The sequence below is a fragment of the Capsicum annuum genome, chromosome 11 (genome assembly GCF_002878395.1).
Source record: "Capsicum annuum cultivar UCD-10X-F1 chromosome 11, UCD10Xv1.1, whole genome shotgun sequence".
NCBI classification, from domain to species: Eukaryota; Viridiplantae; Streptophyta; class Magnoliopsida; order Solanales; family Solanaceae; genus Capsicum; species Capsicum annuum.
In genome coordinates, this window is record NC_061121.1 from 51,736,081 (window position 1) to 51,756,879 (window position 20,799).

Below are 20,799 nucleotides of genomic sequence, written 5' to 3' on the forward strand. Positions count from 1 at the left end.
GAGATACAATATCTTCTCAAAGATAAACTTATAATTTTTTTAAAAATTATAGATACAATTATTAGCTGTATTAAAAACATATCTAAATGTAATTTATTAAAATATTAAATGAAATATAAGAACATAATACTACTGCTACTAATCATAAATAGTAATAGTAGTTGTAGTATATCGTATATATGTGTAGTTGTAGTACATAGGATATATGTATATTAGAAGTAGTACTTAGTATGTGTAGTAGTAGTATAATACAATTAATATGTTAAATGAGAAAGTATTTTTTAAATTATAACAAGTAAAATTTTAAATTTTGTATGTCATGTAAATCATCAATAAATAACGAATTAAATGAACATTAGAATATAAGAACTTAAGTGACCTAGATTTAAATTCAATATCTTATATTTTGAAATGTAAGAGAAAAAAGTTCAGCTACCTATGAAATGTAACAAAAAATAATAATTCAATGTATTCTGGAGACAACAACAACAACCACAACAACAACAACAACAACAACAACAACAATAAAAAAACCCAGTGTATTCCCACAAAGTGAGGTCTGGGGAGGGTAAAATGTATGCAGTCCATACCGCTACCTCCGAAGAAGTAGAGAGGTTATTTTCGATAGACCCCCGACTCAGAATAAAGAATAGTACATAAGGTCGTAATGAAACATAAAGCAGGATGAATGACATAACAGAAATAAGGAATAAGAAATAATAAAATAGATATTAGAGAAATACGAAATAATAGAAATACGAGCAATTCAAAATAAGAAATAAGAGATAGGACACACACCTTGTAGTAACATACACTCACAGACCAAAGACACCCACCACATCTAAACTTTCCTACTAGTGGCTCCTACTAATGGACACTGTCCTAGGATTACTAACCCGGCTACATAAGAGCTCTCCTAACACCTTGCTACAACCCACACACTCACACTAGCCTTCTACCCTTATCTGCGACCTCCACACCTTCCTATCTAGGGTCATGTCCTCAGTAAGCTGTAGCTGCTCCGTGTCATGTCTAAAATATAGTATTTCCTTTACAAGTATTGAGGGTTTGGGTGAGGGATAAGAATTTTGAATTAACTTTGAGAATATAATGAATAAATTAAATAAAAGAATTTCAGTAAAGAAATTAATTGAAATTCACAAATTACTATCCATACATTTTATATTGAAAAAAAAATATAAAGTACATGATTAAATAAAATAAATTTATAATTTTATATTAACAAAAAAATTACTTGATAATTACATTAAGCAATTTGATAAGTTAATAAAAGTCAATATTAACAATCGAATAATATTTGATAGTGAACAATGTAATAAAGAAAACTGCTAATCATTTTTATTTTTGATAATTATATGATTCATTATTTTTTTTCTTTTGATATGATTTGATTATGAGATTGTCTGGAGGAGAGGTTGATAGGGTTGAAGACGAGTGGGGGTGGTGCGGCGGAGTGATGGCGGCAAATGGAGAATACATAGTCCAACTAAATTAATTGAACTATGTAATTTTATGAATTATTTATTATAAAAAAATATTCAATATATTAATTTAAAATATATCAATACAATGAAAGATAATTTATTATTTCAAACTAATAAGATAACATTTCTAATGATTTATTTTTCTAAAAATATTTCGCGTATCGCGCGGGTACCTATACTAGTATATATTATAAAGCAGAGGACGAAGTATAAGAAGAAGCCATCAGTTTTTAAGACAGGTTTAATTGTATTGTAATAAGATTTTTATAATTATTTGAATTTAAAAATACATTATCCTTTTAAAAAAAAAATTATTAATTAGTTTAAAAATAGAAACCCACAATGAAAGATTTCTAAATGAACTCTTATTTTTCAGAAACTTATCTATATCAAATATAATGATAAATATATTATTATTATTATTATTGATAAATATAAATAATATATATTTGTGGTGTGTATCTAAAACTTATCATTACTTGAGATTGTTTTAAAATTTAATAATTAAATTCAACGTATATATCTACTTGAAATACATTTATATATCTAAATTGTCAATTTATTTTTTATAAAAAAAATTAACAAACAAACAAAAGAAAAAAAGCAAAGAAAAGAAAATTTTAAAAACGTGCAAAAAAAAAAGTAGTAGTATCAACTAGAAAATGAGTGAACGAAAGAAAAAAAGATAATTGAGAAAAAGAGAAAAAATAAAATAAAATAGTAAGGATAAAGATGAGTAACAAACTGATCATTTTTTATTTATTATTGATAACTATAAAAAATATTTGGATAAATCTTATTGATTTTAAATATTTCTTTCAATTTAAATACATAGATTATAAAAATAAAATAGAATATGTATATTATATTTTAAAAATCAAGGATAAGGAAGAGTAAAAAAAAAGATCTTTTTTTGAAAAATAAAATGATTTGATTTTTGAATTCAAAATTTAAATAAAATTTGAGTTGAAATGAAATTCTAACTTCTTAAACTCTCTAATATATAGTTCTCTCTTATATATATATATATAGTTCTATAATGATATACAATGTTAAGCTAGCTTCTCTATTTTTTTCTTTGTTATTAAACATTTTTAGTGCTTTCTTTGGGTTAAATTTATTTTATTATAATCAATATTTGAATTCAAGTAAATAATAGTTTTTCATCTTATTTTATTCATTTGATTTTTGTTAACATAAATACACATTTTGTATCTAATGATAGATAGAAAATCATTTTTTAAATATACTCTCAAGATTGGAGCTCATTTAGCAGCAGGGGTATGGGTGAAATGATACCAGATTTGAGTAAAGAAGTTGCACATCTACTCGAATCTCCTGATGCATATAATGCAGCCGGGGCTGCTGCTGCTAGTGTTGTTGGGGTTGCAGTAGCAGGACGTGTGGAGAGAAATAGGGGATCAAGGGACATCCAGTAAGATCTTAAAGCAGCACAAAAATGGGTTGTTGAGAATTATGGATATGTCAGGCGGGACCATCTACTGTGTATGTCAATTATGGATATGCCATGTTTCTCTCTTGATGAGAATTCCAACGTTATGGTGTTTCAGCTTCATCAATCTTTCCAGCTGCCTCTGCATATGCTCTACATGGAATCGAGGAGGTCAGGGTAGTTGGTTATGTAGTATATCCTTTTGGTGTTGATGCCAATGTCGTATTTTTAAATTGGCTTGCCTGATGGAAAAACTTGGTAGTTTTGATATAAAATGATTCCTGACGTCGGTTGGGAGAAATGCTTAACCTTCACTTTCTCAACCTATAAAAAATAGAGAGAAAGACCAACAGTAGTGGTGGCGCAGCGGAAAGGGCTGCCCCAACCTACCCAGAGGTCGAGGGTTCGACCCTGGGTATGGACAAGGATGAGTAACAAAATGGTGATTTTTTATTTATCATTACTAACTATAAAAAGGTATTTGAATAAATTTTACCGATTTCAAATATTTCTTTCAATTTAAATATATAGATTATGAAACAAATACTTACGTTGTATTTAAAAAATCAAGATAAGCAAGAGTAAAAAAAAAAGATCCTTTTTTGAAAAAAAATTATTTGATATTTGAATTCGAATTTAAATAAAATTTGAGTTGAAATAAAATTCTAACTTCTTAACCTATTTTATATATACTTTTATAATGATGTATAATTTAAGCTAGCTTCTCTATTTTTTTCTTTGTTATTAAACATTTTTACTCCTTTCTTCATGTTAAATTTATTTTACTACGAAGAAGCCAAGTGACAAGCTGCTATGAAGCCACGTGTCAGTTTTTAGGACAAGTTTAATTGCATTGTAATAAGATTTTTATAATTATTTGAATTTAAAAATACATTATCCTTTAAAAAATTATTATTAATTAGTTTAAAAATAGAAATCCACAATGAAAGAGTTCTAAATGAACTCTTATATTTCATAAACTTATCTATATCAAATATAATGATAAATATATTATTATTATTATTATTATTGATATATATAAATAATATATATTTGTGGTGTGTATCTAAAACTTATCATTACTTGCAATTATTTTAAAATTTAATAATTAAATTCAACGTATATATTTACTTGAAATACATTTATATATCTAAATTGTCAATTTATTTTTTATAAAAAAAATTAACAAACAAACAAAAGAAAAAAAGCAAAGCAAAGAAAATTTTAAAAACGTGCAAAACAAAGTAGTAGTATCAACTAGAAAATGAGTCGAAGAAAGAAAAAAAGATAATTGAGAAAAAGAGAAAAAATAAAATAAAATAGTAAGGCTAAAGATGAGTAACAAACTGGTCATTTTTTATTTATTATTGATAACTATAAAAAATATTTGGATAAATCTTATTGATTTCAAATATTTCTTTCAATTTAAATACATAGATTATAAAAATAAAATAGAATATGTATATTGTATTTTAAAAATCAAGGAAAAGGAAGAGTAAAAAAAAAGATCTTTTTTTGAAAAAAGAAATGATTTGATTTTTGAATTCGAATTTAAATAAAATTTGAGTTGAAATGAAATTCTAACTTCTTGACCTCTCTTATATATAGTTCTCTCTTATATATATATATATATATATATATATATATAGTTCTATAATGATATACAATGTTAAGCTAGCTTCTTTATTTTTTTCTTTGTTATTAAACATTTTTAGTGCTTTATTTGGGTTAAATTTATTTTTTTCTTTGGATAAGGATGAGTAACAAAATGATCATTTTTTTATTTATTATTGATAACTATAAAAAGGTATTTGAATAAATTTTACTGATTTTAAATATTTCTTTCAATTTAAATATATAGATTATAAAAAAAATATGTACGTTGTATTTAAAAAATCAAGATAAGCAAGAGTAAAAAAAGATCCTTTTTTGAAAGAAAAAAAATGATTAGATATATGAATTCGAATTTAAATAAAATTTGAGTTGAAATAAAATTCTAACTTCTTAACCTATCTTATATATACTTCTATAATGATATATAATTTAAGCTAGCTCCTCTATTTTTTTCTTTGTTATTAAACATTTTTAATGCTTTCTTCATGTTAAATTTATTTTACTCTAATCAGTTTGAGTTCAAGAAAGTAAAATTTTCAACTTATGTTTATTTGTTTGATTTTTAATAAAATAAATACATTCTTTATCTAATGATAAATAGAAAATCATTTTTTATTAAAAATTTTAGTCAAAAATATTTAGTTTGAGATTACGATATTTTGAGATAGCTCTCTCATTTTTATTGATACATGAGTTTGAGACATACATTAGTAACCACAAAGATACAAAGGAGTAAATTATTCATCAGATTATAATCATAGAGAATTTACATTAAATTCATCTAACTATGAGTAGTAACGAAAAGACACTAACAAAGACACCAACGAGGGGTAACTTTTGACAAAAAAATAGCAAATTATTTGATAAAAAAGTTCATAAGGAGAATGAGGATGTCTTCAGATTGTTAGTTCGCGATTGTTGTTTCTTTTTTAAGGTAAGATTTTTTAATCTTATTTATGCATAAAATTTTATAGGGAAGATTCAACTGAATTATGGTGTTTTGAGGTTGAACTTTGTTTGATATAATTTAAAAAAGCATTCGATAATGAAGAAAAATATATTTTTCTATTCTCTCATGTTGATTTGGTTAAGATTATTAGAAAATATTTTACTATCAATGATTATGGTGCAAACTATGTGCAAAATTAGTAACTCATTCTTTTTCACCATAAAGATTATGTGAAGTAATAAATATTTCTCCATCTTAAATTAGGAATTTTCTATTCCTAATTAACTTATATAATATCTTCTCAAAGATTAACTTATATATTTTTTTTAAAAAAATAGATGTGTTTATTCCGTAATCATGCTACACAATTTGCTGTCACAAAATGTGGATATCCATTACTATCAAAACATTACTATCAAAATTTATTATAATTGTAAGATAAACATTAGAAATTTGAATTTAAAATAGAAGTAGTAGCAATTAAAGTATGAATTGGATGATAAGTATTTAAATTTTAAGTACATTATTCTTTAAAAAAAAATCATTATCTTAAAAATAAAAATCCATAATTAAGAGTTCTGATAGACATTTACTATTTCAAACTTATCTCTTTTAAAATTTAAATGCTATAAAATATATTTATAATAATAATTAGTAGTAAGGGTAGATATTAGTACATTTTATAGATTTAATAATATTAATTAGTACTATTGGTAGATATTAGTGTATGTAGTATGTAGAAGTAGGATAATAATTAATAATAATATTAATTACGTACGTATGTAATAATACATTTAATAGTAGTAGTAGTAATATATTATATTTGAATATATTTGATTAAATATTAAATGGAAAATAAAATATATAATAATAATAATAATAATAATAATAATAATAATAATAATAATAATAATAATAATAATAATAATAATAATACTAATAATAATCTCATTGCTTTTAAATTATTATCTCAATCCAAATATATGAATTATTAGGTAAATATACATTACATTTGAAAAAGAGTAAGGATAAGAAAGAATAACAAACTAAGGATAAGAAGAATAGCAACTTATTTTTTTCAGCAAATTAATATGATATTTGAAATTTAAATCCGAATTAAAATAAGGTTCTAGCTTCTTAACGTCTCTTATATACACCCCTATATCATAAGTTTTATTGGTTAAGTAAATAAAAAAGTTTTGATAAGTAAGAGATTCATAGGTGGATCAATTTTAAATTAATACCATTTTTATTGTTTAATTTGTGGAGAAGTATTCTTAAGAGTTTATTGTAATTTTTAGTAATAATTTTGTTGCTATTGTCGACTTATAGATGAAGATAAAGAAGAGTGAAGAAAATAAATAAATAAATAACTATAAAAGTAGAAATTTTGTTAGTATAGTTGGCAAAGCTTAAATTTTTCAATATATGTGTTTGATATCATTGTTCTTTGTTTTAATGTTGTTTTATTTCATAGTTGTTAAATATTTAATTCAATTGTATGCAATTTATAATTGTTCGATTTCTGTAATTAATAAGTACCACATTCACATATTTACTTTATTAGAAGGATTGCAAAACAGATTTATATACATTGAGATATTTTAATTTATTTATCCTCTTTTAATTTTACTTGCAAATTTACAATTTTTTTTTAGTGATTTTAAGCGTCATTTAGTTTCATAATATAGAGAAAGTAAGTAAAAAAGCATAAAAATAAATCATAGCCTAAGAAATAAGTTTTTAATATAATATCTTAAAGCATAATTAAACATGATGTACACAAATTACATAGTTCTATTTTTTATATATATAAATGAATATTTTATTTTACTTTTGTCCTTTAAATTTACATTCAAGAAATTTTCTTACCTTATTGAATTTCTTATAACTCTTGGAACAAAGCCAACAGATTTTTTGAAATTGAATTAAAAAAAAATTAAAATTTAAAATCTGAGATAAAATTATATTTGATAGAGGTGAAAGTATTATACTTGAATTTCAAAGCATAATCATTTATAGCAGATTGGACTATACTAGAGTCTTCTTCTAATTAATAATTCATTTATTATTTCTGTTATGTATGAAAAAATTATCAATTTTAATTTTGTGTTGTACAAAAATTATTAATTCTAAAAATGTAAGTAAATAAATACTTAACCAATATTTTTATTTATATTTTTCAGTAATACAAAATCATAATTTAAATAAATAGCAGTATCACTATTTATATTTTATATTGATATGAAACTATGATTTAAAGTAAAATATAATAGATAAATCTAAATAATGAAAAAATCATGGGCGATGAAACAGAAGTTAAGAAAAAAATTACAATTTTAAAAGTATTTTTTTAGCTATGATGAGTAAATACTTATGTTTTCATGAATTTATGATTCTACTTTTTTCTTTAACATTCATATTCAAGAAATATTACATACATTATGAAATTCCTTTTAATTCTTAGGAAAAATTAATAATCTTTTCTAAATTTGAGTAAAAAACGAATTAAAATTAAATGTGAGGTAAACTTATATTTCGATAGGTGTGAAAGCGTAACTAAATTTTAAATAGAGACAAATTCTTAAAAAAATAGATTATTTTGAAGTCTTCTTCTAATTTTTTATTTTATTTATTTTATTATGGATAACAAAATTTATCTATTCTACTTTTTATATTTTGAGATAAAAGATAAGAAAACTCAACTGCTTATACGTGTAATACAAAAAAAATAATTTTAAAATGTACGTTGATATTTCTTTTTTTTTGGGGGGGAGGGGGGAGAACGGAGGACGGAGGCGTTGTAGATTTAAATTATAAATAATATAATAAAAATATAAAATATAATTTTTTTATGACTAATGTTAGAGGTAAGGGATTGGCTGGGGGGAGGTAGAATTTTTTATTTTTTGAAAAAATTGAGGGTGTGATGGAGTGTGTGGGATGGATATGGACGTGGAGGTTGTGGTAGGGTTGGGGGTGTAGTTCCCACTCCTCTTTTATTTGAGAAACAATATGATAGTTGAATTTTTTCAAAAGGTAATATAATTTAGTAATATATTTGAACAATAATATTTCAATATGAAATGATTAAAAATAATATTTTGATGCACGGATCCGTATACTAATGGTACCAAATAGAAGAAAATTTGAAGTAGTCATTTAGTTGTAGATTAATCCTGTAATACTGCTAACTATATTTGACAGCAATAATTCGACAATAGCGAACTTTTAGTGCCGTTCTACAAGATCATTATTTATTAAAGTCAGCGGAATCAATAATATTTGACAGCATTTAAAAGTATGTTAAATTCACGAAACACACAACTACAGTTTATAAATTGAAAAATCATTAGTTTCAAAAATCAGACTCTAATACCATATGTAAGGATTTAACAGATTATAAAACATAAACGATCTAACATAAAATCCTATCAATTAATTAGGATTGTGGAACTATATGATTTTACATTAACTTAAATTTACAATAATAAAATCAAAATAACATACCCAAATTCGTCATAATATTTTCTTGACTTGAGAGAGAAACTCTTCGTCTTAATTGTTCTCTAGAAATTCTTTTCTCTCTTTTTTCTTTTCCAAGTTTCTTTTAAAATAGTATTGATCCCTCTCTATTTGAAGGCATAAAAAAGACCCCAAAAATTAAACGTATTGTAGAATTACTTTTTCTTCTTCGCATTCTCCATCACAAAAGACAAAAAAGTTATACCATAAATTAATTCTCCAATTGATTTAGCTATTTAATGTTTATTAAACCAATTTATTACGTGGGTCATAAATATAACTTACAGATAAAAGTATATAGAAAATTTGTGAGGTAACTATATGACTTAGCAAATCTAGGCTCCTAATTATCGTATTTAGCCTAAATTTTAATTAATTACAATTCATAATCCCTTTTACTTATTAAATACAATTCACAGTCTCTCATTTGTTTTCTCTCTTTCTCTATTTTTATTACTCTTTTTTTTTTCTTTTCAGTGTTTTTCTTCATTTTTTCTTTTCCTTTTTTTTCATTTTCTCTTTCTCTTTTTATTTTTCATTTTTTTTTTGGTATTTTTCTCTCCTTTTGTTGTTGTTGTATTTTATATTTTATATTTATTGTATCATACTATATATTTTAAATAAATTTATTATTTGTAGTTGAATAGTTTAATCTTAAATACATACAATTTGTCATTTGTATTTGTATACAAATAAGTATATGAATTAATTGTATTTGCTTGGGTCTTAAATATATAAATATATATTGTGTCATTCAATGCAAATGAGTCGTTAGTATTTGTATTTCAAACTTATTATTTGTACTTGTAAATAAGCAAGTATCATTTGTATGCATATAACTCAAGTTGTATAAACATGTATCATTTGATGTCGATGTAACATTTGTATTTCTATAATTTATCATTTTATAAATACAAGTGTTCGTAGAAAGAAAAATAAAAATTCTTTTTCAATTGTTTAAAAATACAAATGATCTTGTCAACTAAAATTTCAAATACAATAAAATAAAATAAATTAAATTATAAATAAAAATACAATACGCGGTCAACTTACAAATATTAATACAAAATAGTTTTTTAAAAATACAAGTGCATCGATAAAAATAATAGAAAAATACAAATATAATGAAATCACAAAATATAAATACAATGTTTAGTCAATTATAAAATACAAATACAAAATAATTTTTTAAAATACAAGTGCGAATTATATAAAATATAAATGATGGCGCGAACTACAAACATAAATACAAGTGCAAACTAGATGCGAACTATAACACAAATACAAGTGCGAACTATAAAATATAAATACAAATGTGAACTATAACATAAATACAAATACAAGTGTATGCGATGAAATTTTATTAAATTAAAATCCGTACGAAATTTCGATTATATTAAATTCAAAAAAGATTAATCCCGAATAAATATTGTGGATTAATATAATTGAGTTAATTATTTAAATCCAAACATGTATGAATTTAAATAAGGTCCAATATTTGTTGGGTTAGTCCATTAATTTGGGCTACAAATGATAAGCCCACTTTACTAAACCCAAGATATTGTCATATTTTAGAGGCCCAAATAAGCGCTACATGTCAAATGACGTGACATGCAAAGTGAAGTGAAGGAGCCAATAGGACCATGCCACATGTCAAAATGATGTAGCAGACCCATGAAATAAAAGCCCATAAAAAGACTCCACATCACTCAAATCTGATTAGTCAAAGGAAGTCCATATTGATCATGACTCTTCCTTTTCCACAAGTATAAATAGGGGTCTTATAATTCAGAAAAGAGACCCCAGAACTCTAACAAGAAGCAAGAGAAAGTTCGTGGATCAAACGCCACAATTTCTCTAAAAATCTCAATCATTCAAATCAAGTTCATCAAGACCAAAGATCAAGACCGCAATTTCAAGAACAAACTCAAAAACCCTTGAATTCAAGCACAAGTCAAGATAACGTCCCTCAGAGCATTCAAATCAATTTCAAATTCAAGATCAAGCTTTAAGCCCTTGAATTTATATTTGAAAAGGCGAATCAGAGGATTCATAGATATTGTAACACTCGCATTGAAAACAATAAATTGATTGTTGCAATATATTTTTCTTATCTCGATTATTTATTTTTGACCTCAAAAATTTTATTGTCTAACAAATTCTGGCACGCCCAATGGGACAATCTCTACCTCTCATCTCAACTTTTTCAATTACAAAGTTCAAGAATATTGAAATGACTTCCAAGAAGGTCAACTCTCAATCAACTGCTTCCAAGGCTGCTGATTCAAAGTTCTTTACTGAAGTAGAAAGCATCCTTGGTGTTACTTTTGGAAGCTTAGAAGCTGTCATGAGGAGCAAGGCAGGTTTGCTAGGATGACAAACTCTTCCAGTGTCGTCCGCGCCAACTCTAGTTTTTGGATCTTCAACCCCAAAAGAATGAAGTCCAATGCAAGTGCTTCGAAAGGAGGAAGCAGTGTGGCTGAATCGCTTAAGAAGAGTTTAGCTCTACTTGAGCATTCCGGTTCCAAATACTCTGGCACAAAGAGCGATGATCGTTCAAGCAACTCATCATCTCCGACCACACCGCATAAGTTGAGCACTTCAAAAATTAACTTATGCGATAATTCGTGCTACTCTCCAACATCTCCAGTGATTATGCAAGCAATGGTAACTGATGCCTCATTTATGGAGAAGCAACTTGCGAATCTGGCAAAGACAATTGATGGCCTAACTAAATATGCTCAAAATCAAGATGCTTAAATTGATAAGATAGTGGATATGGTGGAAGCTCAGATAGACAGAGAGTCAAGCCATGCACCTAGAAAATCTCCAGAGGTTCATTAGATAGAAAATCCTGTGAAACAAATACCACCGATTAAAGAGGTGCAAGTTTCTTCTGAGAGAATGATCCCGATTGGGCAATTGAGGGAATTTATTAAAGGGACCCTCAAATACAAGTATGATATTGTTGCTAAGTCTTCCCTTGCTTATGCCAAGCCTTACACGGCAAGGATTGATAGCCTCAAAATGCCTGCCGGCTATCAACCCCCCAAATTTCAATAATTTGAGAGCAAAGGGAACCCAAAATAGCATGTTGCACACTTTGTTAAGACATGTAACAATGCTGGAACTTATGGTGATTATCTTGTCAAACAGTTTGTTCGTTACCTAAAGGGAAACACCTTTGATTGGTATACGGACCTTGAGCCTAATTCCATCGATAGTTGGGAGCAATTTGAGCACGAGTTCCTAAATCACTTTTATAGCACAAGATGTACAGTGAGCATGGTAGAGCTCATGAATATTCGGCAAAGAAAGGAAGAACCAGTTATTGACTTCATCAATTGATAGAGAAATGCTAGCCTAAACTGCAAAAATAGGATCAGTGAAGCTTCTGCAATAGAGATGTGCGTCCAAGGAATGCACTGGGAACTTCTCTACATATTGCAAGGCATTAAGCCTAAATCCTTTAAAGAGCTAGCTACCCGTGCTCACGATATGGAGTGAGTATGTCTTCTGCTGGAAAAGGATCAATGCTATCCATGACCCTCGAAGGGGAAAGAATAAGCAGGAACCCAAAAGATAGGGCAAGTTTGTCCCTAAAAATAACAACAAGGAGTCCATGAATGTTGATGCATCTCCTATGAAGGTCACCACAAAGGTGAGCAAGAAGCAAAAAGTGAAAATGACTTTTGGAGCACGTCCAAATCAGAAAACTTTAAAGGAGATGCAAGAAAAGAAATATCCCTTCCTTGATTCTGATGTTGCTGAGATTTTTGATGAACTCCTTGAGTATAAGCTCATTGAACTCCCAGAGATGAAGCATCCCAACTAAGATGGAAGGACCAATGACCCTAATTATTGCAAAAAATATCATAGGCTCATAAGTCACCCTCTGGAGAAATGCTTTATCTTTAAAGATAAAGTTATGTAACTGGCAAAAGAGAAGAAGATCTTCTTCGACGATGAGACGGCCAGTTCTCATCAAATCTCCATCACATTTGGCTCTCTCGATCCTGTTCAAATATGTGTTGAAGAGCATAATAAGAAAACATTAGAGCATGACAGGTCTTCAGTTGACGAAGGCGATGATGAAGGTTGGACTCTAGTAACCAGACGCAGACACAAAAAGATAAGTCTACTAAAGGAGTCAGTCGAGCAACTAAATAGGAGGAGAATGGTAAAGAAACAAGGAAACAAAAGTTGGTTGAATTCCTAAAGAAGATGAGGGTGACAGAGCTTCACCCCTAAAAACTTCGGCATCCGATGACTTTAGAGGAATTCTTACTGAGTTAGTTTCGTGTAAAGACTTCTTAAGTCAACCTTGAGGCGTCTTGTTTTAATACCACCAAAGAGGGGGCAAAGGGTGATAATTAACCCATGAAAGTTCCTTCACCTTCCGAAAAGCTTGCTGAAACTCTTGGCTAAGAGGCACATGTGTGTGATATAAAAATATCATTCACAAATAACGATCTTCTGCTTGGTAAGACCCTACATAACCTTCCCTTATACATGGTGGGTCAAATTGTAGGAAAGAAGATCAATAGAATCTTGATAGATGAGGGATTTGGAGTCAACATCCTGCCTATCCACACGATGAAGGAACTTGGCATCACTACTAGCGAACTAGATGAAGTCGTATAATGATCCAAGGCTTCAATCAAGAGGGACAGAGGGCAATGGGATGTATCAAGTTGGAGATTCATATGGATGATTTTCAATCAAACCCATTGATGCATGTGATCGATGCCAAAGCTTCACACAATATATTGCTTGGTAGGCCTTGGGTGCACGGGAACAAAATTATCTTATCTTCTTACTATCAATGCTTGAAGTACCTCGAAGGCGGAGTGAGAATAAAGATAGTTGCCGATGACAAGCCATTCACTGAAGTTGAGTCACATTTTGCCGATGCAAAATTCTACTTAAAAAAGCGTGTTGTGGATGAGAAAAAGGTTGAAGATATCACCAAGACCAAGTGTAACGATCTTGCATCGAAGAAGGTCGCGATGATAGTCGAAAAAGTCACCACCAAGAAGCCTCTCTTCACTTCAAATAAATAAAGTATCACTTCTACGAAAGAGAAGGCAACTCTCATTCTTTGTTACGCACCGAAGCTAAGAAAAGAGAAAGATCACCCATCGAATTCCCAAGATAATGCGCTAAAGGGGCTAACTTTACCTATCAGGAAGATTGATGTAATAAATCCATCCTTAAGACTTTTTGAAGAGTCTGTGGCTCAAAATCTGCCATAAGATATGACACTCCCTACGAAACGTACAAAGGATGGGTTCGATCCAAATGTATACAAGCTATTTATAAAGGTTGGATACAATCCAAATAAGCCATTGAGGATGGGCAAACTTCTGTCGAAAGGTACGACTAGGCAGGCACATGAAGTCCTAGTATATACGTAACCACCTCCAATTCACATCTCCATAAGAAGGGCGGTTAGCAACTACATCACTGTAGAAGAAGAGTCTACTGCATCTAACAAAAGGGCTTCTGTCTTTGACCGACTTGGAGAATCAACTGCAAGAACTTCTGTGTTCGAAAGGTTAGAACCTCTAAATAAGAGAAAAAGCAACAAGTGTAAGAGGAGTCGTTCAAGCACGATGATACACTCTTCACTTAAAATATAAAAAGATTTTCAAAGTTTGATTCCTTCTAGAATAAAGCGACAGACGGAACTGGTAGTTTCATGCAATGAGGTGCTAAAAGCAAAGGTACATACTGTGGTTTATACCAAGCAATCCAAAGAAGATGAAGAGAGTGTTGGCTCCTCATATCATATTACAACCCAGAACGAGAAAGATGTCTCATCTCAAATAAAGGTTGATGAAGAGATACAAGATGCCTTTTGGTATTATCATATATCCGTCAACAACGATGATAATCAAGAGCAAAAATATGCTAGAGATGCTCCATCACAAATTGAAGAAGGAGTAACGGCCATAATAAATCCCTTGAAGGAAGTTAATCTTGGAATCGATGAAGACCCAAGACCAACTTACCTGAGTGAGTTTCTAGAAATAGAGGAGAAAATCACTTATATGGACATACTCAAAGAATATATGGATGTATTCGCTTGGAGCTATAAGGAAATGCCTAGTTTAGATCCAAAAGTAGCGGTCCATCAGTTGGCGGTCAAGAATGGTGCCCATCCTGTTAAGCAAGCCTAAAGACGCTTTAGGCCGGAGTTGGTTTCTTTGATTGAAAATGAAGTTAAAAAACTCATTGAAGTGGGCTTTATTCGTAAAGTCAAATATCCTACATGGATTTCAAGTATTGTTCTAGTACAGAAGAAGAAAGGCCAAGTTCGAGTTTGTGTCGACTTTCGGAATCTCAATAATGCCTGCCCTAAGGATGACTTTCCAATCCCTATTCCAGAGTTGATGATTGATGCCACCATTGGTTATGAGGCAATGTCCTTCATGGATGGTTCATCCGGATACAACCAAATCCGTATGGTGCCAAAGGATGAAGAACTCACTGCATTTCATACGCCCAAAAGTATTTATTGCTACAAGGTGATGCCTTTTACTTTGAAGAACACTGGTGCCACTTATCAAAGGGCTATGCAGAACATCTTTGATGGACTACTCCATAAAAATGTTGAATACTATGTGGATGGTCTAGTGGTGAAGTCAAGAAAGAGAGATGACCACTTAAAAGACCTAAGAATGGTATTTGAGTTACTTCGAAGATATCAACTTAGGATGAATCCATTGAAGTGTGCCTTTGGAGTTACTTCTAGAAAGTTTCTTGGCTTCATTGTGTGACATTGAGGAATTAAAATTGATCAAGATAAGGTTGGTGCAATTTTGAAGATGCCCGAGCCTCGAAATATTCATGAGTTAAAAAGCCTTCAAGGAAGGCTAGCATATTTAAGGAGGTTCATCTCAAACCTGGACGGGAAATGTCAACCATTTAGTCATCTCATGAAGAAGGATACTCCCTTTTAATGGGACCAAGCTTGTAGTAATGCTTTTGAGAGTATCAAATCATACTTAATGAAGCCACCAGTTCTTGTGGCACCCATACCTGGGAAACCATTGATACTCTACATCGTAATACAATAGAGGTCAGTTGGAGCACCACTGGCTCAAGAAAATAGTGAAGGCAAAGAAAAATCTCTTTACTATTTGAGCAGAATGTGACGCCGAATGAGCTGAAGTATTCTCCGATCAAAAATTTATGTTTGGCATTGGCTTTCTCAATCTAAAAGATGAAACACTACTTTCAAGATCATATTGTTTGTCTTGTGTCCAAGGCAAATCCCATCAAGTTTGTAATGTCGAACCAGTTATTAGTGACCGACTTTCAGGGTGGTACCTCCAATTTTAGCAGTTTGAGATCGTGTACATCTCATAAAAGGCTATAAAAGGACAAGCATTGGCTGACTTCTTGGTAGATCACCCAATACCTGATGATTGGGAATTGAGCGATGAACTTCCTAATGAAGTTGCAATGGCTGTTGAAGTTAGATCCCTATGGAAGATGTACTTTAACGGTGCTACACATCGAGATGGAGCTGGTGCTGGCGTAGTGTTTGTCACTCCACAAGAAGAGGTCATCCCCTACTTGTTTACCTTGATAAATTATTGCTCTAATAATGTTGCTGAATATCAAGTGCTCATACTCAGACTTGAGATGATTGTTGACATGAAACAACTACAGTTACAAGTTTTTGGTGACTCCCAATTGGCGATCAAGCAACTTTTGGGAAGCTATTAAGTCCGAAAACCTGAGTTAAGACCATATCATGATTATGCACAGAAGTTGATGGGATGGCTTGGAGAAGTAACCCTCCAGCATGTGCCAAGGAAAGAAAATAAGCAAGCTGACGCTTTGGCTTCAACTCTAACTCTTTCAAATCAGACACGAGTTACTATCCACCAAGAATGGGTAGTACCACCATCAAATAAGGATGAAAACATAAAATGCAAGGTTGAATACCTCATCATTGTGTCCAAAGCTGTAAAGGAGGATTGGCGATAACCTATCATTGACTACTTATGTTATGGGATACTTCCAGAAGATCCAAGGAGAAGGACTGACATCCGTCATTGTGCACCTCGCTTCCTTTATTACAAGGACACACTGTACCAAAGATTATTTGAAGAAGTACTCTTACGGTGTTTGGGAAAGGAAGAAGCCATTCAAGCTTTGCAAGAAGTGCATTCAGGAGTTTATGGATCGCATCAGTCTGGATCAAAGCTCCATTTTCACATTAAAAGGATGGGATATTATTGGCCAATGATGGTGAAAGATTGCTTGGACTATGCTAGAAGATGCAAAGCTTGTCAATTCCATGCAAACTTCATATATCAACCTCCTGAAGTACTACACCCAACTGTACGTCTTGGCCATTCAATGCTTGGGGAATGTATGTTGTTGGTCCACTACCAAAATCTTCTGGTGGACACTTATACATCTTGGCCACGATAGATTACTTCTCAAAGTGGGCCGAAGCTATTGCTCTCAAGGAAGTAAAGAAAGAAAATATTGCAAACTTCATTCGAGTGAATATCGTCTACCGCTTTAAAATTCCATAGTACATAATAAATAACAATGGAAAGCCATTTGGTAATAAGATGATGAACAAAATCTGTGATCTCTTTGGCTTCAAGCAGCGCAAGTCTTCTACGTACATGCTGCCGCCAACGGTCTAGCTGAAGCCTTCAATAAAACTTTGTACAACTTATTAAAGAAAGTTGTCTCCAAATCCAAATGAGACTGGCATGAGCGAATGGAAGAAGCTTTGTGGGTGTATAGGAAAACTTATCGAACACCGATGCAAGCAACCCCATACTCACTTACTTTTGGAGTTGAAGCAGTTCTACTCTTGAGCATCAAATACCTTCTTTGAGACTGACTATTCAAGTAGGGCTCACCGATGAAGAAAATGTTAAGTTGCATCTTGCGGAGTTAGAAGCTCTTGATGAGAAGAGGCTAGAGGCTCACCAAAATCTTGTATACTACCAAGCCCGTCTATCTCGTTCTTCTAAAAAAAGGTTTCACTTAGGTGCCTCCAAGTTGGAGATCAAGTCCTTGCAGTAAGAAGGCCCATTATCACTTCTCATAAGTCTGGGGGCAAATTTTTCCTCGAAGTGGGATGGACCATATGTCGTACAAGAGGCATATTCATATGGTGATTACAAGCTTATCGATGTAGATGGTGTAAGGGTTGGCCCTATCAATGCCAAGTTCTTGAAGAAGTGCTATCCTTGAAGGAAGATGACACTCCTTAAGGCACGAGTATAAACTGCATGTACACTCCTTAAGACACGAGTATAAACTGCATGTCCACTCCTGGCCCTCAAGAGTATAAACTGTGTACGACTCAAAATAAAATGAAAGTCCGCTAGGTTGAAAACCTCAAAAGAGGCGGCCTAGGCAAAAGTTAGGACACAATAAAAAAAACACACTCACCCAGACTACGTTGTGACTTGATCCTCTTTACTGAGGTACGTAGGCACTTGGAATTTTACTCTAAGGTCAGTTGCATGAGTATCAAAAAAATATGTTCCTGCAGTATCTACCATATGGATACCAAGTATGAAACTATTCTAAATAAACTTTGGACTTACTCTAAATATTTGTGACTGGAGGCAACTCGTTGAAAAGAAAGAGAGTTTCTTCAATGGGATTTGGAATGCCAAAGTTATCCAAGCCTACAACTAGAAGGATCTGAAAATTTACATGCCTTAAGGTGAAAAAGATTTGTTCATTTTCACCTTAATCAGGCCTCTAACGAGTTTATCCTAAAAGGATATCAAAATTTTCATGCCTTAAATTGGACAAAATTTATCCCTTTGCACCTTAAGCTGGCCTCTCATGGGTTTATCCTTAAAAGGATCTCAAAATTTTAAGGTGGACAAAATTTGTCCCTTTGCACCTTAAGTTGGCCTATTACGTGTTTATCCTTAAAAGGATATAAAAATTTTCATGCCTTAAGGTGGACAAGATTTGTCCCTTTGCACCTTAAGCTGGCGTTCTGATGGATTTGTTATGTAAAGGGACCATCTTGAAGTTAAATTGGTCGGTCTTAGAGTGTTCGGAGGTGAAGTTAAACTCTCGCACCTTAAGCCGATTGTTGTAAAGTCAACATCTTGAAGTCAATTTGGTCGTTCTTAGAGTATACGGAGGCGAAGTTAAACTCTCGCACCCTAAGCCGATTATTGGAAACTCAGCATCTTGGAGTTAAATTGGTCGGTCTTAGAGTGTACGGAGGCGAAGTTAAAATCTCGCATCCTAAGTCGATTGTTGCAAAGCCACCATCATGAAGTCAAATTGGTCGGTTTTAGAGTGTACGGAGGCGAAGTTAAACTCTCGCACCCTAAGTCGATTGTTGCAAAGCCACCATCTTGAAGTCAAATTGGTCGGTCTTAGAGTATACAGAGGCGAAGTTAAACTCTCGCACCCTAAGCCGATTGTTGCAAAACCACCATCTTGAAGTCTAATTGGTCGGTCTTAGAGTGTACAGAGGCGAAGTTAAACTCTCGCACCCTAAGACAATTCTTGCAAAGTCACCATCTTGAAGTCAAATTGGTCTGTCTTAGAGTGTACGGAGGCGAAGTTAAACTCTCGCATCCTAAGCCGATTATTGCAAAGCCAGCATCTTGAAGTCAAATTGGTCGGTCTAAGAGTGTACGAAATCAAAGTTAAACTCTCGCACCCTAAGCCGATTGTTTCATATTTCTATTTGTTTCAACCCTAAAAAAAGGGAGAAAAGAGAACAAAATAGTAATAAACAAATTAAGAAAAAATAACTCACCAATAATACTTTGGTTTTGGCACAATGATCTACTCGATGTAAAAGGAGATTTCAACTAAAAAAAAACTACTACACTGGATTACAAATTTTAATAACGCGTCGCCTCTATTTATAGAAGCAGTTGGGCGGTTTCTTTTTAACCCCTAATCCATGATGAACTCATAAAAGGATTTGTAGAAATCCTAATCAAATATGGACGAATGACGCAAATAGAGGTGGTGCAGCAGTCAATTCCAAGTACACTTTGGAATTGAATATTGAAATGGTTTCCTCCGGTGGCAAGGATTCAATATTTGTCTCCTTATGCTAAAGCAACTATGAATACACAATGATTTGTGATAATGTTCTAATAATAATATTTAATTATTATTATTAATCATGATCACTTAATATTGTTTTTGATATTTGGGTGTTATCCTATCTGGATATTACACGTGTGAATTCTTATTGGTTCCAATTAAATCTTCAAGTTTATACTTCAAGTTTAGTCATCGATATATTAAATAGCTTGACAAATCTTGAAGTGGGGACAATTTGTATGCGACAAAATTTTATTAAATTAAAATTCGTACGAAATTTCGATTATATTAAATTCAAAATAGATTAATCCCGAATAAATATTGTGGATTAATATAATTAGATTAATTATTTAAATCCAAACATGTATGAATTTAAATAAGGTTCAATATTTATTGAGTTAGTCCATTAATTTGGGTTACAAATGATAAGCCCACTTTACTAAACCCAAGATATTGTCATATTCTAGAGGCCCAAATAAGCGCTACATGTCAAATGACGTGGCATGCAAAGTCAAGTGAAGGAGCCAATAGGACCATGCCACATGTCAAAATGATGTAGCAGACCCATGAAATAAAAGCCCATAAAAAGACTCCACATCACTCAAATCTGATTAGTCAAAGGAAGTTCATATTGATCATGACTCTTCCTTTTCCACAAGTATAAATAGGGGTCT